Genomic DNA, 22,552 nt, shown 5'->3' on the forward strand with positions numbered 1-22,552 from the left:
AGAAAGAGAAAGAGAAAGAGAAAGAGAAAGAGAAAGAGAAAGAGAAAGAGAAAGAGAAAGAGAAAGAGAAAGAGAAAGAGAGGATGGACTTTTCCAATATTTCATCTGTACAGAAGAACATTTTATAAGCTGAGTTTTATGGCCCTGCTTGCAATAATGAGCAGGAACAGCACAGTGTCCAGATTACTAGGCATCAGTGCTACCATAAATCATTTTAAAATAAGACAATTCTTCAAATAAACGCTAAACTTGTCAGTGGTCCACCTTTTAAATAACATTTTGTATGAATTTTAATGCCACGGGATAAGCTCTTAGAAGCAGGTATTTCTGCATGAAGAATCAGATTTGAAATAATAGATTTAGTATTGAATTCAGAGACAAAATTTATAGCCTTGCTACATGGACAAGCCAGATGTAATGAAGGAAATAGAAAAGAATTAGACAATTTTGTCATCTACTTTGTTTGTTTTGGCAACCGGGCACCCTGGCATATCATCAGGAAGAAATTCAAAAATTTGTAAGATTTTAAATAAAATATGGGAACATGTCTTGCCAAGAATGAAAGCACTGAAGGAAGTTCTGGCAAACTTCTATATCAACACCTTTATCATTATGTGACCCTGCTACAATATGATCCTGAAAAAACAGGAGACTCATTTTGATCATAGTTATTTGTACTCTTACATTGATTTAATTGTAAATGTTTCTTAACAGACAATAAAAAAAAAAAAAAAATGTAGCATGAAGTCTCAAAAATCCAGGCTCCACAAACAGTGCAAATCACACATTAAGGCATGATATATGATGACAGGAGACAGGCCCTAGAACCATAAAAATGCTGAAGGAAATAGAATGCAGTTTTCTTCCTGCCCTTTTAGATTCGCTGAAAGGCTATTCAAAAAAATTCTGTGTGAAAAATCAAAATAGAGTTAGCTACTTCAAAATTCTTTCTCCCCACAAAATGCAAAATTGAAATACATTTAAAATGTCTTACGTCGTGAGAACTAGTTCATTTTGTAATCTATATTATTCCTTAGAAACTTCCTACCTGGAATCATCTTCAAGAAATCAAAGAGAAAGAGAAATGTATGCCTTTGAGTCATTCATTTGGTCAGTGTTAATCTTCTGGCCTTTTAAATGTGCTATGAAGCCTTCAAACACCTTTGAACATTGCACATATAGCATCTGGGGTACTGGGCTTGTCAACCCATTTCAATCACATAGCTGTCATATGGACCTTAGGCACAGCTGTTCTTGGCTCTTGGGTATATATTTGCATGTGAAAGAACAAACTTAGACTTTGTCTATGCAAGATTCTATACACTATAATTTAGAGATGCACATCATAACATTTGCACAGATACCAGTACTGAGCAAATATATGACTGAGTACCAGTAACTTCATTATCTACCTTCCGTCTTCCACCACCATTTTTTTTTCCTGATGAATATAACTAAATATAGTTACAGGGACATTTTCAAAGGTCTCTTACGCCTGTTTCTATTTATGGACTAAGAGAAGGTTTAACAGACTATAAGACCTTTTTGTGTGAGGAATCAAACTGTTTTTCTCTAGAATGTCAACTCCTCTGGCCAGCAGAGAAGAAAAGGGGAGGGCTGATTTGAGGGAAATTGCCTCTGTTTAGGTGGTAGGAACCCATTTTGAAACCTCTGATCTGAGTGGCCTATTTTGGCTGATTTTCATGTTCTCCACTAGGAATGTCACTGTCTAATCCCCAACAAATCTACTGTGATTTGTTTTTCTAACTACCTCGTTTTCTGCTATGTTAATCCACTGGGCATATAAGAGGATACTCTACAAATCCCCAGTAGATATCAACTGACTGCAGCCAACTGAACAGCACTGAGTTAAAGCCATTGATCTTTCACCTTTGCTTATCCACTAAGCATCATAGACTCCAAAAACCCTGACAGCCACAAATCTGGAAGCTGTGCAAGATACTAACAGATTTTATTCTAATGGCTGTGACAAGGAAGACCTTTCCATGTTGTTAGGTTAGATAATTTTAGACCCTTTTTTTTGCTGACACAAATGACTACCTACAGTGCTTGACTGGAGAGTTTTGTTGGATCTGGCAAGTTACTTAGCTCTCACTTCATTCTATCTGGGATGGAAGCTAGAAACATTTCTCCAATTTCATATAATTGCACCGAACCTACCATAATCAAAATATTAAGACTACTGATATTCTGAGAATTTGGGATACCTCCCTTAAGAAATAGATAAAATTAACTTTCACATGCAAATAAGCGTTGCTTGTTTGTGGCCAATATTTTTGAAAGTTGAAATTTTTTAATTTTGAAAATCTTTGTTACTGCCTTATTTCACTGGGATCTGTGATGTTTTCTGCAGGCATATCTTGGTTGAGGTGTTTGAAGGGTTAGTGGCTGAAGAACTTTGTGTTCTGCCAAAGCTGCATGTGACTGTTGCCTGGTAACGATACCTGTGGCATAAAAAGTATTGCATCAGGCATATGCTTGTTCCTACCTCTTTTTAGGGGACAGTGAAGAATTATAGAGAAGATATATTTTATTTAAGCAGCCTAGAAGATCTTTGACTATTACTGAGAGATGAAGCTGAAAGAGAAATTTTGTGAAACCAATAAATCTTTGGAGACTGCTTTCAGTAAACCAGTGCAGAATTAAATGAACTTCCATTTCAGCACTCTAGATAGCTGCCAGAGCAAAACCACCTGCTTTCTGCTGCTTGCTGGGAGTCTCATACCAGCATTGAAGCAGCTAGGCAGCCAATTGCTCCAATTACTCTGGAGAGTAATTAGGTAAAGGGGCTTAGGTGTTGTGGCCTCAGGGGAGTGTGGCATTCCAATGTGTTTAAACATCAGCCAACTAAACCATGTGCTGTGCTCTGCACCTCTAGTGCTCATTGATCACAGGCTGTGCACCTTTGAAGGGGAGACATAACACTACACAGCAGCCCAGGAGCTCAGTGCAAAAGAATCTGCACCACTCCTATTCCTCCCATGACCAGTGCTGCTCCTTGTGACAAGACAAAATTACTCCCTATTATCACCAGGACTGAAACCCACAAACAGACCAAAACAGTATCAGCTGATCAGATAGAGCTTGCATTAAGTCTATCAGAGCTGGATGGGAACTCTGTTATTACCTCCTCGTCTTCTCATCTGTTCCACCATTTCCCTAGTAGGTTTGTTCCTGCACCTATTCACTTAATGAAGAACAGGGAGAAGCTATTTTCTTTAAAAAGTTTTGTTTGATTTTACTCAGCTTGGTAGCTTCAGCTCCACCACAACCACTCTCTAACTCCCCTTCCTCAAAGAAAATGGGGGCAAAAATATGATGAAAATTGCTCAAAGGTGGATCTCTTTGATAAGGATGAAGATCACTCAACAATTATAATGACAGTCAAAACAGACTCAGCATAGGAAGATTAATATGATTTATTACCTATTGCTAACAAAAAATAGCAGCGAGAAACTAGAAACAAACTGAAAAACACCTTCCTCTCATCCACCCTCTTCCATGTCCTCCCCCCGAGCAGCATTCCCCAAGAGGGGAATGAGGAATGGGGGCTATGGTCAGTCCCTGGCACTACATCTCTGCTGCTCCTTCATGGTCACTCTCTGCCCCTTCTCCACGTGGGGTCCTTCCCAAACTGAGCCTGCAGGGGCTGCCCACAAGCAGCAGCTCTTCAAGAGCTGCTCCAACATGGGTCTGTAATATGGGGACAGTCTGCCAGGAGCAAACTGACCCAACATGGGTCCCCCACGGGTGACAGGTCCCCCTACATCCCCTGCTCTTGTGTGGGCTCCTCTCCACTGGCTGCAGCTCTGGCCCGGGGCCTGCTCCTGCGGGGGCTCTCCATGGGCCGCAGCCTCCTCCAGGCCACATCCACCTGCTCCACTGGGGGCTCCTCCATGGGCTGCAGGGGAACTGCTGCTCCGTGCCTGGAGCACCTCCTGTCCTCTTTCTGTACTGACATTGGTGTGTGCAAGTCACACATGTATTTCCCAGCTGTTGTTTTGCAGCATTTTTTTCTCCTTTCTTAAATTTGCTCTCACAGAGGCGTAGAGTATTGCTTATTGTCTTGGCTCTGGCCAGTGGCAGGTCCCTTTGGAGCCAGCTGAAACTGGCCCTTATCTAGCATGGGGCAGCTGCTGGACTCTTCTCAGAAACACTACCCCTGCAGCCCCCCTTTACTGAAGCCTTGCCATGTAAACCCAGTACGTAAGTAATCATAGTTATAATTTGTAATAAAGGGTAAACAATGACTAAGTGACAGAAATGGTCAATAGACAAAGGGTGTGTTTTGCATGCCTACTTCATGGCATCACAGGTTATTAACAGGCTGTCAAACTGCTGTTTGGAAAACAATGAGCATCAATGAGTAGTCTGAGGGTCCTTGTTAAAAAGATCTGTACAAAATCCCCAGTTCCACTCAGTTTGAGGATGAGCAGATGTCTGCTAGTCCCAAAGTCTGAAGATTACCTGGGCTTGGGAAAAATGCTCTGATACTATAGGACCACAGAATAGCTCAGGTGAGATGGGACCTCTGGAGATCATCCAGTCCAAATCTACCACTCAGAGCAGGGTCAGCTAGAGAAGCTTGCCCAAGACCTTGCCCACTCCATATGTCAAAGAAACTCCTGTCCATTGCTTAACTCCTTTCAAGTATCTCTTTATTACTTATAAGCTCACTCTGACTGATGCCATAAAGTCAGTTGTAGAAAGGTCGAAAGGAAGAGGTAGAGTCTTTTAACCAAATTTCCCATTTACTACTGTCACAGAAGTTTGTCTGTTAATTGTGTTATCACGTCCAATAACCTCTAGCTGATTACAGCAAATCTTTTAGGCTGACATTTTAATCTTGATTTTAAAACTCCATGTGACAGAGAAGCCAGAACATCCCTTGAACAAATTATTCTAGTGATTAATTACGGCTTCTATTAAGTAATAATAATTTTAAAAATGCAGTATTTCTTATCTGAATTTTTCCAGAGATGAATGTTGTTATGAAGTCTGCTAGATTAAGAAGACTTCTATTGTCAGAATTTTTCCCCCAGATAAATAGTTATGGACCATGATATTCATATTTTTACATGCTCATGGATAAGACATATCCAGTAGCAGTCACAGCATAGTATTCTGTGCAGTTTTAACAATTATTGAAACACTGTTTCACTGTGCTGCTGCTTAAGTAGATGTGACATGATCCATCACAACATATTCTATAAAAACTGAAAGGAGAATAAGGAGTGCTGGTTAGCTTCTGTGGAAAAAATAAAGAGGAAAGGTGGGGAAGGGGAGGAGAGAATAAATCTAGCCCTTACAGCTACATTTATTCTCAAATCTCTTGTGTCTAGAGTTCACATTTTCTACATTTTGTTGTCATTAAATGGAATCTTAACCTTGGGCATAAAATGATTTCAAATAAACAGCTACTAAACACTAGAGAGGTAGAAGGTTGTGTAATGCCTGTGTGCTGAACACTAGCAAAGTTGTGTAATTTTTTTTGTTGCTAACCCAGTTTAATCCAGCCCTCCTCATATTTTATAACTGCTCAACCTGAAGGGTAAAATGTGTGCATTTCTGAGGATAACTGTATTAAATCCAGTGAAATGACCCATTCAAGCAGAGCCCAGAATCCATCAAATATTAGCACCCTCCCTGCCCTCATTCCTAACTCCCTCTCCATTCCAAAATCCTTTGGTCACATCAATAAAATCATGGTAAAAAATAAATAAATAAGTGCCTGGAAATATGTTAAAATTACAACAACAGAATTCCTAATGCAGCTCTTCCCCTTTGAATTTGTGAGCAATGGTTCTACCAGTCCCAACTGCGGGCTGCAGATTTATGGCATAGCATTGTGTTTGCTTTTAGAGAGCTGAAGGCTTTATACATCCACAATAGCAATTTATTCCTTCAGGAAACAGCAGCAGGTGCAGAACATTGACTAGCTGAATTCTTCAGAAATGTGGACTTCTGCATAATGCTGAAAATTTGATAATCTCTGAAATTGTTTTCTTATTTGCATATAAGGGTGACCTACACCCTTCTAGCCAAGAACAGATGCTGAAAGTCTTCACAGAGTTTCTCCCTAAACACCCCCACACAAATGAGGATCTTACAGCAATCCAGAGCTCTTAACCCCAGTGCCAGAGAGTGAGAGTACCTGGCAAGGGTCATCCTCTCTTTGTGCCTGAATACTGAGTGGTCAGACCTGTGCTGCATGTCTGTCAGGCACGTTGGAACAGCCAGGTCTTGTGAAAGAGAGCTCTTCAGCACCTACCACTGCTTGCTGCTGAAGACAGATTACTGCACAGGGTGGGATACTCAGAACGACCAGGCCAGCATCCACCTTCTCATGAAGACCCCTTAAAAACAGGTTTTTAAATAAATACGCTTAGTAACATTCTGAATCCCATTGAACGCTCCAAAATTTTCCCTGTTGCTTCACTGGTTGTAATTTTTAAGAAAATTAATTAAGCTTCCTCTGAGCCAGTTTCCACCGAAGCTGCTCCACAGCTCCATCTGATGAGCTGCGTAGGTAGGTTGCCCGCAGCCATAGCCTGTCTCCCTCTACCAGCTGCATCAGCCGCATGCAGCCACAGGTAGGCAAACACCTTTGGGAAATGAACACCAGCTAATTAGTATTTACATTCTCAATTACAGGTGAGTAGGAGTAAATTTGTCTACCCTACTTTGCTAATCTTTAGTTTATAATTAAAATATTGGCATTGTTTTTAAGATCGCCTGTCTCCAGTCTCTATACTGAGCCTAGTCTACCATTAGCATTTTTCAGCAGATCACGTTATCCTCACAGCTGTGCTCTCTGCAGTTTGTGGTGGGGGTGGCTTAAACAAAAGCCATAGGAGACGAACACTGTAACCAGCCTGGAATAATACACAGCAAGCTGGAAGACCTGAGGCACTTGGCTCCGACTGGGCTGCAGAAGCAGACGTAAATGCTAACATAGCTGGAGTTTTCTTTGAGGCAGAATGGAGGGACACACCAGGAAAATGTCTATGAAAGACAGCCTCCTATAGATGCAAGTTCATTCAAGCCAAGGATGAAGGCTGCATGAACTGTTTACCATCTCTCCACGCTCCTCTTTCCACACAGACTAAGCAGTGTGTCTAGCCACAAACACATTTCCAAGCAGCAGTATTTGGGCTCATAGCTAATTAGCTTTTTTTCTGTTTTATTGACTGTGGTTCCTACCAGCCTGATGGAATGATATTTGAGAGAAGAAGAGTGATTTGATTCCTCCATGAGGAGGCACAGTAGAGAAGTCGGAGCTGTCTATTTCAAATGAAGAACAATAGCTGTGGCTCTCCTCATTGCTGTTTCTCTACTTTTCCTCTAATCTTCCTGATTATCCACAGATAACTTCCAGGGCACACGCTTTCCTGATACCAGGGAACAGTCATATCATAAGATGTGTCTCTGCTCTAATAACACTAGCAGCACAAGTATGCTTTATATTGCTGGCTAGTAGAAGTCAGATCTTCTTCAGCAAGGAGAGTAGAAGGAGAAGGATTCCAAGGAGTAGCTAGGAGAAAATAAGAAGCAAACTGATGGGAGAAGTAATTCATCAGTAATAAGTGCTCATTTCCTAAAAGAGTATCAAAAAAAAAAAAAAAAAAAAAAAGGACCAAAAATTTTCCTACTTCCAAATTTTACCGAGAGTTTCAATTGAAAAAATTCAACTGAAAAATCATGTGGTTTTTTTTTGTTTGTTTGTTTGTTTGTTTGTTTTTTGTTTTGTTTTTTGCTTTATATGAGCACATAAAATCTGTCTGTGCTTTATTTTTACAGAACATAAGAAATAAAAACCATCTCATGACTCACCTGGAATCATCTTAAAAATGAGCCGTGTGAATATTAGTACTATGTTCTGTGTTAAAATACATGTTTTTTTTTTTTATTTTTTAACTCAAAACATTTCAGCACATTTCAGTTCATAGGATCCAGAGTCAATTCCCTCTCCATAACACTGTCCTTTTTCAGGAAGAGTAAAGGAAAGTTTTAAGAGTTTCCAAGCTCTACCAGAACTACAGTATCAGAAACTATGTATTGAATGCCGTCAATCTTCAGCAGCAGAAGTTTACATCTTTGGTGATATTGTATCAGTTATACATAGCACTGCAGGTATATCAGCTTGGGTTGATGGGGAGGAGTTTCCGACTTTGGATCTACTTGGTGTGGCCTATATGAAAAAAAAAAAAAAAAAAAAAAAAGCTGGCTACAAAATCATATTTGACTCAAACACATAAGTATTAACTAAGACGTTGTTTTTCCTTGTTTCAATTTTGGTTGAATAAAGGAGCAAAGATGGTAAACTGTATCGTCAATTGTCAATAGAAGGAATTTTCTATCCAGTAAACCAGTATAGCAAAATCCAGCAAAGTTCTCCCGAAAGAGGCCTTGCCCTAGACATCTGAGAGCTAGATGAAATACTGTGAAACTAGCTGGTTGCTCACAGGATAGTAAAGATGAGATTCCCTTTTTCTCCTTTCACTCTTCCCTTCATGTTACTTCTTTTTAAGGCCAAGCTGACAGGCAAATGAGTTTTCACCCTTTCTCCCTCTCTCTCTCTCTCTCTCTCTCTCTCTCTCTTTCTTTTAAATGTTTGATTTTGGCCTTCTTTCCAGGTATTAAACAGGAGAATAGAGCAATTCCAGTGGCTGCTTCTCTAAGCACTGTGAAGCCACTTGAAAGAAGCAAGCCCTAACTCAGTCTATGTATGAAAGATGGATAAAAAAAAAATAGGTAGAAAAGAAACAGTTTTTTCCCCTGACTGTATCTGTGTCTTGAGGTATAGACAGCTCAGAAACACTGTAATGGTTTTCCTAAGTCTATGCAGGAGATATATGACAGAAGCGTGGACTGAAGCAAGACCCACTGCCCTGCTCTTAGATTTCAATCATAAAGTAACTCTTCCCTTCTTGGTATCCGTCCTTGGAATAAAATCTTTAGAGGTCAGAACACAGACACATTTCCCCTCCTCAGGTTAGCTAAATTTAAAATATGTACATATGGAAATTAAGTTTGCTTTTGCTCAATGACAAGAGACTGACTTGGATTTCTTTCCTCCAAAAAAGCCTCAGGCTAAACGTCAGGACTGAGACACCACACACATCTGTGAGACAGCAACAAAGAAAAAAAATCTGAAAAGAAAGCTATTAAAGTGAGAAGATTTTTCTGATTTCCTGTTGGTCATTATCTGCATTTATTAAGGTCGTTCTTTTTATTTGTTTGTTTGTTTGCTTGTTTTGAGATTAACCTCAGGGATCAGATTCTTCACCAAGTTCAGTTTCCTTTGGAACTTTGCAACCTGTATGTAAAGTTAAAGTTACCACTCTCTTAGACCTACATAAAAAGATTTCAGTGCAAAGTGAGATAACTTTTCCATTTGATTTCTTTCCTCTCTCTCCCTTCTTCTTCTTCTTCTTTTTTTTTTTTTCATCTTAATCTGTTTATTTCAAGAACTTTCATAAGGATGAAAGATTTGTCCTCTGGGTATTTTTGAGTATCTAAACCAATAGCCTGTCTCTATAATAGCATATGGCTTAGAAGAAGTGACAAGGAACCCACTAATCTACTTCTCTTAATTTTTGATGGAGTTTGGTTAAATCCTGTAACTTAAAAGATTACATCCTTGTTAAAACTTTCTTTCCCACTGTAGCTTTCAAATATGTTTTGTTTTGAATTCCCCTTAACTTTAGATTCTTAGTTATAAAAATCAATATTACAAGTCAGAATTTCCTGTCAGTATTCATTCTCCTCTGCTGTTACTGTTTCTCATATTTAGCTTTCTGTTTACATATAAGCCACTCGAGACACTTTTGTCCTGGTCTGAAATGTATGTTCCACTTAAACACTAGTTATTTAAATATATTTTTCAAAGTAGCATTACAAATATTCTTTTATTGGTGGAGAAATCTCCTTTATCATAATACCACAGTTCAAAACAGGCGGGACCATCTTCTCTGCCCTATAAGACAATAACAAGAATACACAATAAAAAATTACTCCTCTCTGATATTCAGCATGTCCATATGCTGAATATGTCAATATGTACCCTTTAGATCCCAGTCAGTGAAACTGAAGAAAATAATAAGTTTTGAAGAACATGAAGTGATGAGACCAAAATTGCTTTAGATCTCCCAAAAGGAAGATTACCTGGGAAAATTATGCCGGACATATGCTTTAGGATACCATTTCCCGTGTTCAGCCTCTGAAAACAGCAGTCAGTGGTATGTCAGAAGGAAGCTGATTGGCAGTCTTGTATCTACAGGGACCATACAGATGCCTTTAGCAAGGGTCAGTGTCTAACAGTTCTTTAACTCACTCAAACAATGAGGAAAATGGTAGCATTGAGTTATTTACAAGTTTTTCTTCCCAGCCACAAAAACCAGCATGCCACTGTAGTTGTGGCTGAAAAACTCAGAACACAAATAAAGATTGAAATAGTAGCTTAACAGCTATAAAGTTAGAAAACATATTTTCTTTCTCTGAAGAAGAGGTATAAAACTAATGATGATACAAACATCTTTACTTTGAGAAAAACAAAGTAGATTAGGAGCAACAGTTCTCTAAGTGGATATTCTAAATTCATAAAATTGCTCTGTATTTTTCTAACCAATAAATTGTCAAAGAGCAATTTTTAAGAAGCTCTACAGGAAGAAATCAGCATAATTATTTCTTTTTAAACAAATGGCACATACAACCCAGCCTTTATGTAGTTAGGGATGTTTTAGGCAATGTAATCTTCTGCATTCATTAAACAGAACCTGCAGATCATGCATCCTCTGTCCAGAGGCAATCAGAATTCTAACAACTGCGTAATATCTCTAAAAGCTAATCACGCAGACCTCCATCAATTATTCCAAATATATATATATATGTATAATATATATATATATATATATTTAAATCAGTAATTAGAGAATGCGGTTATCATTCATTAAAATGCAACCAAGGTACAATGTCTTTTTAAGTAACTGCATTCATTTAACATGTTTTTAAAGTTTTTCTTAAACAAAAATGTACATTCATAAGCAACATTAAAATTGATAGAGATAAATGCTCCAGTGACACAGATCCTGGCTAATAGCCAAAGTTAGTTATTCATTTAGAAAACTGGTTTCTAAGGCAAATCATTGAGCTGACTAGATGATGTAAACAAAAATCAACATAGAGAACTCGTCTTTGCTGAATGAATTGTTGATTATTACATTTCCTTTAAAACCTATTTATTCATTATTATTATTATTATTATGTCTTTGTATAGGAGTTAAATAAAATGCTTATTTATCTGTTAGTATAACACAGCATAACAGCTCCAGTATGTAACTGCTTCCTTCATACATCCATGTATGCTCCAAACATTTAAGTTTACCACTCTACAGGCCAGCACACAGCATTCCTTATTGGTATATATGGAGGAAATTTGAGGAATTTAACTTAATTTCCAAACCCTGAATAAATTAATGGAAAATCAGATCAGGCATTATCTCTAATCACTTCACCTAGATGAACATAGAAGCCATGTCCAGTGGCACTCATGAAGACTGATCTAACAAACTTTTGTTGAGCATTTAAGCAATGGGAAATAACACAAGGACTCCCATACAACACACACCACAAAACACCTCGTTTAAAGTAATATTTTCCCTAGTTATTTTATCAAGGACTTCATTGCAAAGGAATAAACTATCACTCTTCCTTTACAACTAATTTTTTCTCTCTTCAGAACACATGCAGATGAAATGGCACTATTTGCCCTAGAAATTTAAGGGCCCACAAATGGATGGGCGTTACTTCTGCCAACATATGTAAGAGGCTGAGTATCTGAGTAAGTGTGTCCTTAATAATAATTCTGTTCTTTAGTTACTTTAGGTAGGACTGTCACAAGAATTTATTAAGAAAAAAATAATAATAATAAAAAAATAATTGTGGGTTACAAAAAATTGTATTTGAAGTTACTAGAAGTCATGATGAGCATCTATCAGTCATAAAAATGAATTCATGATGCTCCTGTTTTATCTTTTAAAATGCTATTTACAGCACTGTTCTGTATGCCAGTGGTTAGTAATTTATGTGTTTGGTTCTTTTAACCTTTTGATCCAAGAGACCATTAATTATAGTGATTTTTTCCATTACCATTTCAAATGATTTTGCACAAAAAAAAAAAAAAAAAAAAAAAAAAAAAAGGGTGTGTGGGGGGGGGAGTTGTTTTTTTCTTTCTCTCTCTCTTTTTTTTTTTATTTTTTTTTTTAACACAGCCAGGACTCATACTCATTTATGGCTTTATGAGATAAATACTTTGATATTAATCTCCACCCAGAAATGAAATGTGCAACAATACAGACTGTAAGATCTTCCTTCAATACAACTTCCTGGTCTGAAAACTGTTTGAATGATTCTAGCCTCATGTCCTTCTGAACTGATTCATCTGCACTTTTGAGGATTTTTAGAAAGTTCCAGCTTCAACTCTTTCTTAGCAAAACTTTACTCTTGAGAATACACAGCAAATAGAGGAGCAGACCAGCTCTTCATCTAAAGCAGCAAAGCTCCGATAGCTCAATAGGCACTATATTGATTTATGAGAGTTGAGCACATGCTGTAGTCCCTGAAATTGTCCTCTTTATATGATCTAAAGAGGTATCAGAGTTAGAGTGAAGTTGATATGTCTGAAGACTAAATTTATCCCATTAGCCTGACATTCATCAGCACTTACCCTTTCCTGTCCACAATAGCATTGTTTCTGTGATTCCATTAAGTTAACAGAACTCGAAATTAAAGATTGATTCAAATCATCATCTGGCATAGTATCTGTATGGTTACTGTCAAAGACGTGTTGCTGGAGTACACTTTTACTTAATTATTAATTTATTTCTATCTCAGCATCACCAAAAAACTGATGGTAGGACAGTAGAAAAAATGTCTAGTTTGAGGGCCACAGCCGATGCTGTCACAGCTGCTTGCAATGCTCTGCAAGCTGTGTACATGCACACTCATGGAAAGAGCAGAACATCTGAGCATAAAATAATGGAAATTTTAGGAACAGTTTTTTTCAATTAAATTTAATTTTCACAGTTTGGAAAAGAATGGTATTAAAACTACTTTGGAAATTAAGGGGTTCTATTTTCCATACCCATACAAAGTTTACACTTAATAAGAGAACATTCCAGTTCCCCGTAGATGTTAAGTACAGAAACATATGCATTTAGATAATATGTTAGAGTGGAAGTAGTAATTTATATTATGTTCTCTCTCAGTATCTCTTATCCAGAGAGGCTAAGTCAGCATTTTGATTGAAAGTAATCAATGCCCAAGGCCAGATCTTCCACAACTGTAAGGCGATGTTTTTCCTTTGTCTTTATCAGATATAACTGTCTCTAAAATCTTCTTAAATTTTAGCTTCCCACAATTATTAGCTAGATTTTTTTCCCAGGATGTTTAAAGGTATGCTTGCATTTTTCAAAACATATCCTCCTTGACAGCAGTTGTAGGAAAGTTCTTCAGAGTTTTAGAATATTCCATGAGTGATCATTTAACATGTCTATTGTGAAATTAATTTAGGACTTTAAATATTGGCTAATTTTATACTGAATCTGAGATTAACACATTGATTTTATTGCAAATAAGAGCTGACAAATCTAAACAGCAGTATCACAGAATTCATTTGAAATACACAGAATACATTTGAAAAAATCTTAACATATACATCTGTAGTATTATTCATACATGACAGTTTGACATGCTTCCAACTGAAGACCAAGCTATTGAAAAATGACTGTAAGTTTGAAAACAAAAATAATAATTAAGCTGTACATGCAACCCACATTCTGATCACATGTTCTCATTTTTTCAAAGAACTGTCTCTGCATATCAACCATAAAATAAATTGTAGTTGAATATTTAATTTAAATTAAGAAAAGGTAATAAACATGCGCAGGATCACTGTGAAAATATGGAGTCTGCTGCAATGTCCCAGCCTACTGATGAAGCTAACGAAAGAACAAGCACCTTAGCTTGGTATAAACCCATGAGGCACCCACATCCTCAGGAAAGAGATGCAGCTAGACAGCGTGAAAGGGACTTGCTTCTGCAAATGGAAGTATTTTCAAAGCATTCTAGTGAGCTAAGTTCTCTCGAGTTTCCCTCATGCTTTCTCTGTACTAGAACAGAGTGAGATTCCCTCCCATTTTTCTTTCATTGTTTTTAAGTGACTTTCAGTACTAGCATTAGGGCAGCTACTACAAAAGATATCAAGTATCTGAAGAAGCGGAGGTGGGTAGCCATTGTAGCATAAGGGACCTAATTCTGTGCTCATGGCCTTGACCTCTCTGGATCTTGACAATTTGTGTCTGTAAAATGCTGAATTCTTAGCCTATTTTATGGAAGGAATATTCTCCAATGGAGAAATGAGAGAAAACATTATTAGTTCAAACTCACAATTTCCATTCCTCTGCATGAAAATTACCTGTCAAGGTAATAATAGAGGCCTTAAACGTGCCTTCAGCAGTACAAAGCATTGCCAAGAATTTAAGAAGGAAAGCTGAACAAGCTGACCTTATTTAAACTTCAGTCTGTCAAAATTCTGAAAAGCATACCTAGAAAATGTCTTTCAGTGGATAAAAGGGGAGAATATTGGAGGAGTGAGGTTTTCCTGTCTTTCACTCTCAAATGCCAATTATTGCTCATTCTGTCCAGTATTTGGCTAGCCTGGTGATTTGTCAACATGGAATACCCAAATGCTTACCACACAGTTGCAAAGACCTGCTTTGTAATGGAATGTGTAAAGAAATCTAGCCAAAATCCAGACTTTATTTTCTACCATTTATTTGATTTAAAACTTTACTCCATTGGTCCTAGCCAAACTGCACACAAGTAACTCAATGTGATGTTGCTGCTCTTGTCATGGAGCATTCAGGAGTGAAAAGGAAAATGCCAACAGATCTGGCTTCACTCATAGTTATTGTGTCATCTGTGAAGTCATGCTGTTCGGCATGTTACTGCAGGTATATATGCACTCTTCTGTATCAATAACAAATGAGGAGAAAATAGTAATATCCTAAGAGACAGGATTTAAGCCCTGCATAATCTTAAGTGTGCATTGAATCAAATCAACTGAGCCATAGCACATTCATAGCATTAAATATTCAAATGGGAATGATACACAGAAAAAAATAAATAATAATAATAATTTAAAAAAAATCTACTTTCTTACTAATTACCCTCACAGTCACAGTGAAAAGAGATACTGGGACAACCATCCATACTTAATCAGGATGTGCTTTACATTTCTATAATTTATTTGGTTACTATACAAATCTAATTTCTGCGGAGCTACTGTGATTCAACATATTTATAATTAATGTTGTGATTGTTTCTTTTCTCTTGTTCAAATGGATCTAAATCCTGATGTAAGACACAGTAGATCAAAATCTGTTCTCAGTAAGACTGTCATACACTGAAATATTTAACTACATTGAGTCAAAGGAATCATTCCAAATTTGTAAAGGCACAAAATCAAAATCTGGTCCAGAATACCAAAGCTAACAAAAACAAACAAACAAACAAACAAGAGACCAACTCTGTTATATCCTCAAGCAAACAAAACAAACTGCAAAGATCAGTCGACCTTCATGAAGAAAAGATAAATGAGTGAATAATGATCCAGAAAGAAAGCAAGATGAAATCAACCTTTCCCAACAAATATTAAAAAGTTCTGAACTACACAGAATATTAAAAATGTTATACACAGAAAACATCTTCATTTCAAATAAAAACAAACAAATGAGCCAGAGAAATCAAATCCCCATGTGAAAAAAGAGCAGCCAAAATGTAAACAAATCCCAGTCTTGTGAAAATAAGGCAAGATATTGAATAGACTTGGGGAAGCAGTTATGTCCTAGAGATTAGGAAAAACATTGAAAAATAAATAAATACATATACATAATTTTGAAAGGATTAATTCCTAACCTTAGAAATGTAACTCTATTTTAGTACATAATTCTGAAAATAAAAAAGACTTGCTTCAGAACAATTGCAAGCAATTAATTGTTTTTTTTCTCAATGTGATGACATTTTGAGAAAAAAAAAAAAAAAAAAAAAAGGCTCTGCTTCTGAAAAGAGTGATTGCACCTTCTCCCTCCCCATTTCCTTCACCCTAAAATAAAGCAAATGGAGCAATTCTGTTTTGTTTGCAGTTATTCAGATAATGGTCTGAATAACTGTAATCTTCTGGGAGCCTAATCTCCCAAGCAAATTTTAACCCCCTATGGATTATCTGAACTTTGGAACACCATCTGTGTAACACTGTTGTACATGAAAAGCAATACATATAAATGCAAACTCTTCTGATAACTATGGCCCTTAACAGCCAAAAAAAAGCTACTCAGTTGACTGTGATTCTCAGGAAAGCAATCACACAAGAACAAGGGGTACTAAAATGATGCCTTTGTTACATCATACCTGAGGTGGGAACTGTGAGATGTGGTTGCTGTTTTGTTTGTCTGTTTGTTTTGTTGGGTTTTGTTTTGTTTTGTATGGGCATATAAAACAAAATCCACAAAATTCTGTTTATCCTGTACTTGGTAGATTGGTAACTAGCGTTCTAAGACAATGTTCCTGACCTTTGAACTTCTGCATCATTTAGCATAGAATAAAACAACAGCAACAAAGTCACAGACGTACCAGTGAACTTTTCTGGTTTCTGGAAGCTGGAGATGTGCAGACTGAGGCTACCCTCCAGCTCTCAATTACAATAAAGACTCTCAGAAGTAAAGGGTTGGTTGCTAGTTGGCTGCACCTTAGGGTCTAGTTAGTATAGTTAACATGTCTTCCCAATTGCCTACAAATAGTTGACCGCTCTTGCTTTCAAGCAGTGCAGAAGGTAAGGACCCTCCTTTGGATACTGCAGTGTGTCTCAATGTGGCCAATTCTTCTGCCACCAAGATTATCTTGCTGTGATGGATTTTTAAATCTTCCATGCATATACACCTTCTGAGAAATCTTCAGATAGCTAGTTATTTTCACTTTCCAGGTTCTTTGTTTCATTGCCATCAGTCAAAGAGAAGCCAAATATCCTTAATATTACTCACTGTGGCTACTGACTCTGAGCATTGTTTTCTTCATTATTATTTTCTATTACACTGTACCTTTCTTTAATTCAGTTGAAATTATTTACTTGTTTCTCAAATCCATTTATGTTTTAATATTTAATATTTTCCATCTTTGAGGAAATTAAATAGTACATTAAAAGCATCACCTCTTTATTAAAAGTCAGTCTAATGTTATGCATGTTTTTGGACTGTTAAGAAGGCATGAAGTTGTCCAAAATTCATTCAGTTATTGTGTTTAAAGCCCTATACAAGGATTACAGTCTGATATTACAGTTTATTCTTCTCTTTCCTATACAGCAAAATGTAGTTTATAGTGTTATTTTATTCTGAATGTAACAGGATCATTTCTTTTAAAGCTGTCACTGTGTAGAAGCTGTAGCAAGAGAAAGAATACTTTTTTGTTTCTGTTGATTGTGACAGATATTATGAATTACCATACATGCATAACCTTTTCATCAGAAATATTACAGCAACTTAAATTCAAGTGCTAACATATAATATAATATCTAATGCCTGCATCTGGATTTTTGAATAAAACTGTCCTGACAATTCTTAACTTGTAAAAAGCCCCAAAGGCAGTGGCTGTGTTTTCACATCGTCATCCAGTTGTAGTGGAATAAGGAGGTGAAAGTCAGGCCTAGACAAAAAGACCCTGGAAACCCTTTATGCATTATAGCTGAGCATAGTGTGATTTCACCATTATGTTATATAAATGGAGAGTTTATGGACAGGTTCTCAGCCATCTCTTATCATGACTTGCATGCCATTTGAAAGGTATAGCAAGCAGAGCAAAGACTGATTTCTGCCTCTTGCCTTTTCCCCAGAGAAGAGTGTTCCTGAAAATCTCTAGAATAGGGGTTAGAACAAAACAAAGGAAGAAAAGTTCTCTAATTCATCTTTTCTCTGCTGTCATTTTATGTGTAGGCAGAGCAGAATTACTTGCAATTTGCATCTTATAGGATTTAGTCCAGGTACATAATTGGATCTGGCAGTTGCTAAAATGTCTGAAGAGTAATGCACCCTCATTGGGTCTTCATACAGAAATTATATAAACCCCATCTTTGCCTATTTTAATTTGGTTTCCAAATTCATTCTGCTGAAGATCTCATTCTATCACCACTCCCTGTGTGTTATACTTCTTTTCCCCAGTGTTGGTCCTAGAATCGATCACAAGAAAAGTAACACTTAACATGGGAATATGTGGCTGAATTAATCTTTTAATATCCAAGTTTTGACTGCATGTGCTCTCATTTGGTCAGTATACATTGTCCCATAATTACTATCAAGTGATGCAGGTATTGGCCAGATTCTGCCAACCACATTCACACTAAAATACATTCCTCTGAAAAAAATGGCCAAAATTGATATCCTCATTGCCAAATCTGAATATATATAACAAGCAACAGAATCTGGTGTTATAGGTGTTATATATTTTTAAACAGAAATACCTTCTGCACAAATCCTGCAGGGTGGAGAAATTATATTCCTCCAGTCTGGGGTAAAACATTGGTGCTAAAGATCAGTAGTTGTTATTATATCTGAGAAAAGGTTAGAAAACCTTCTCTTTACATAGAAAAAAAGATTATATAAAAGTGAGTACTGCCTCTTTATACTTCATTATTTGACTCATTGCTTCTCATGGCATTATTCTCTTACACTTCTGGGGAACTCATAAAAAATTCTCAATATGTCCTAATTATCTTGTTTCACAAGTTCTGTGAGTGGTAATTGAAAGGAGTGTTTGGATTTGTATAAAATTACAGTTTGGAATGTTTGGATTCTCAAAAGGTCTGGATAAGGTTTCCCCAGACCCTACAGTACTTATTCCTCTCTCACCAGCAAAACCATATTTCCTCTCTTATATCAGTGACACTTCAGACTTTACTGACGGTGAGCAATAGATGGATTTCATAGTGTTATTTAGCAGATAGTGCATCTGGATAGACTTAAATTTGGGGCAAATATTGCACAGCTCTAGGATTAAACTCAGTGCCCTGGAATAGGTAGCCCTATTCCCAAATCAGAGTTGTAAATTACAGGGCATCGATGTCTCTGCTGAACTCTCTGGAACTGGTCTCAAAGCTGAATGCAGTCAGTGTTCCTGGCATGTAACATCCTACTGCCTTTCAAAAATGAGAAGACAGGGTTAGACTTTCATCTGGATTGAGATACATCTTACTTGATCTGTATTGTTTGTTCATAACTGGATTATGCACTGCAGTATGATGTCTGTTCTGTAGCTGGAGTATTATAACAATGTTCTATTCTGGCCACCCAGTGACAATTAGCTGTTTATTTATTTATTTATTTATTTTGCTTAATATTAAGCTAGATAGCCAAAGAGTTCCTATAATGACTGTATTGCTAGTCCCCCACAGAGTTTACTTCAGCTGCAAAGTCCCTCTCATAATTCGTTCTTTGTTCCAAAAAAATGGTCAAGGAGATAATTTGCTACATCACCAAACTCGATAAATTGGTATAACAATTGGAGAATAAGAAGCCCTGGAAAGCCACTCATCTGATTGCACTGATGCAATCTGCCAGAGATGGCTAGTGTCTGCCACTCTTCTGGTCACTGCTGTCTCCTTGTTAACAACATTTTACATGTGGAGCCCAATCTACAAAGTCTTAATCATTGCAGTGCTCATTATGTCAACCCTGTAGGCTTGGCCTACAGAGAAGCATCAACAGTCCTGGCCTTGATGCCTGAGTTACATTTATAACAGAAAAAGGGGAACATATCAAGAGCAAAGTTCCTAATTTAAATGATGCCATATACCTACAATGATTATAAGGAAAAGCCTTATTTTCTCCTTGTTTGATGTTTTTGTATTATGGGTCTCATTCATAAGAATAATATCTTCTTCAAAGGCGAGGGAGCTAAATGGAATCTTAACTTTAAAGTGTTTAAAGGAGAGCTTCTATTTCTTGATATTTCTGAAGAAATGTACTACACTCCCATAAATATCTACATTTCAGAAAATATTGGAGGAAGGCAATATTGGTGCAGCTGGCTGTTCCACGTAACATGAAAAGCTAGTTACAAAAGCAAAAGCTCTTCAAAATTTCTTGTCCTGATGCTAGGGAAATTTAACCTCCTTACTAGAACTGCCTAGTTCAGAAGACAGCCTCACATCTATAACGTGGTCTTAACCATAGAGCTGCACAACATTGTCACTTCATTTTTTCTGCAGCCTGATCAGGATTGCATCCATCTGATATTATGAGTAACAAGTATTTCGCATGGAGACACATACTGCAGTTTTGATTAATTTAAGTATATTGCTTTGTTCCTCTATCAAAAAGAATAACAAATTCAGGGACTCATAGAAAATCCTTCTATTTTCTGTAAAAGGAAAATCTCATGTTATGTCACCTGTGTCCATAATAATCTCATTGCCTCATCAAACCAGAGCTAATAGAAGTCATTTTGACTGCATTTGTCAGAAGTAGACATGATAGGTGAGCTCTGGCACATCTTGTTGCAATAGTTTAAGGCATGATATTGAATAGTTATTCACTCCAGTCTCTTTTATGAAAACTATTTTTTTCTTTTCTCCAGCCCCCAGCAAAAATGGTACAACAGTGCTCATGATTCATATTCATCCATCCACCATTCAGCATTTCAAGTTGAAATCAGCACTGAAGGTGATTTTACATTATGTCACCATACTGCAGTTCAAAGTGGCTGCTGGAACGTACACATGGCTAGTGTTACCTTGCTCTACATAGGAATCTGCACCAATAAAAGGATGGATCAGACTGCTTCAATAGTTTTATGAAATATATGAAAACATGCACGGAATAAAGATTTTGATTGGATTCCTAAAACATGATCTTCCAGAGAGAAAGATCTGTATATATATATATATATATATATATATTACTTTTAAAATTAGAAACATGGAGCTACCAGCTGGAGAGTCCTGACAAAAATTCAGGAGCGTTAGGTCCTTTGGTAGCTATAACACAGTAAGTTGGATGCAGACTTTAAACCAGGAAATTGATAAGAAGCTGAGAATGATCATTCTGCTCTTGTCGTGTTTCCTGTTCTCTTTCCCAAAGCATCAAATATTGGCTGCAGTCAGAAAATAGATATGGAACCAGATGGACACTAGTATTAAGCAGCATGATAACCTTGTGACTGTATTCTTTTGTTATCCTTATCATGCTAGTACTGGCATCATTAGGCTAATATGAGTATGCACAAAAGAATGCTGCCTTTTTTTTTTTCTCCTCCCTACTAAAATGTTTTCAGTGATTTATGGCAATAAAGGTACGTAAAATGTAACAGTGTAGTCAGATAACTCAAATGTAGGAAAGTCTACAACTGCTTAATATCTGCTCTGGAGGTGCAAATATTAGCTAAGGCCCTCTTATCCAGAGAAGGGAAAAAAATGGTAACCCATTCAGTGTTATTCTAATTTATTTCTTAAAATTATGAAGCAGGACAACTAGCTTCCCATGTAACTGTCAGAGAGACTTTATGCTAAAAGCATTTAGTGGGATATATATGATCTGAAATATAATGTTTATGCCTGATGGTGTGAGAAAAATCTCAAATAATTTTCTACAGACAGGATCTTCTGTGAAGCTTATTTTATTCGTGATTGCAATGGCAGGCGTCCTGTCAATCAGGAGCACATTTTAGTAAACAAATCCTAACCTTTTATTCCCTATTCCCCAATGCCTGATCACCTCCCCTGTTTCCCCACTGTCTGAGTACTACAGGTTCACAAGCTACTTGATGCTCCTCTATACCATATATGTACAATTGCTCTTTTTTTCAACCCTTTAATTTCTCCTTTCTTATGTTTTGAGAACTTGTGATCTTTGTTTTACTGTTCTCACACTGCTCATCCTCTTTTTCTCAAGCTTTTACCTTATTTTGGGACAGTGAGGCCTTCTACTCTCCACTTATCTACTTAGCATTTCTCCTTATTATGACTACACAACTACCTTGGAATAAAGAAAAATAATTCTCTACTGCAAAAACACGACTTTGTTTCTTACAATGGAAAGGCTAAAAAGCCTTTCTCCCAGAAAGTATTATTTCAAGGCAAGCTCTAAATAAAATTATAAAATACAGGATTAAAAACTATTTATATGAATAACTAACATATTCATTCATTGCACAAGAACTTAAGGCCTGCATTTTCTTGAGGCACGTCAACAAATGCTGGTGTTATGAAAATTCATCTGAACACTAGGAAATAAAGGGTGTTGGACTAATAATTGACTGATTTGATACAGCTTGGTGTTTATTCTGCTTTATGCTTACCATTGATAAATTGAGCCATTATGTCTCTAAATTGTTTAATATGGTTATATTCTGAACACCGATTGTGTAAAAAGATCACTTTTTTTTTCTTTTTCTTTTTCTTTTTCTTTTTCTTTTTCTTTTTCTTTTT

The 22,552-nt window shown here is 36.9% G+C and overlaps 2 long non-coding RNA genes across 2 annotated transcripts in view; both read right to left on the reverse strand.

Annotated features, from left to right (window-relative positions):
- LOC118177049 overlaps positions 1-6,717 on the reverse strand; it is an 8,012-nt gene extending 1,295 nt beyond the window's left edge. The window contains exons 1-2 of the long non-coding RNA XR_004755660.1: positions 6,627-6,717; positions 6,176-6,377 (exon numbers count right to left, since the gene is read on the reverse strand). This is a non-coding gene — a long non-coding RNA (uncharacterized LOC118177049). The remainder of the gene's footprint in view (positions 1-6,175; positions 6,378-6,626) is intronic.
- Positions 6,718-12,294: 5,577 nt separating this feature from the next.
- The window catches only part of LOC118177054, a 26,969-nt gene continuing 16,711 nt past the window's right edge, over positions 12,295-22,552 (reverse strand). The window contains exon 3 of the long non-coding RNA XR_004755661.1: positions 12,295-12,305. This is a non-coding gene — a long non-coding RNA (uncharacterized LOC118177054). The remainder of the gene's footprint in view (positions 12,306-22,552) is intronic.

Source organism: Oxyura jamaicensis, chromosome 1, assembly GCF_011077185.1.
Source record: "Oxyura jamaicensis isolate SHBP4307 breed ruddy duck chromosome 1, BPBGC_Ojam_1.0, whole genome shotgun sequence".
NCBI classification, from domain to species: Eukaryota; Metazoa; Chordata; class Aves; order Anseriformes; family Anatidae; genus Oxyura; species Oxyura jamaicensis.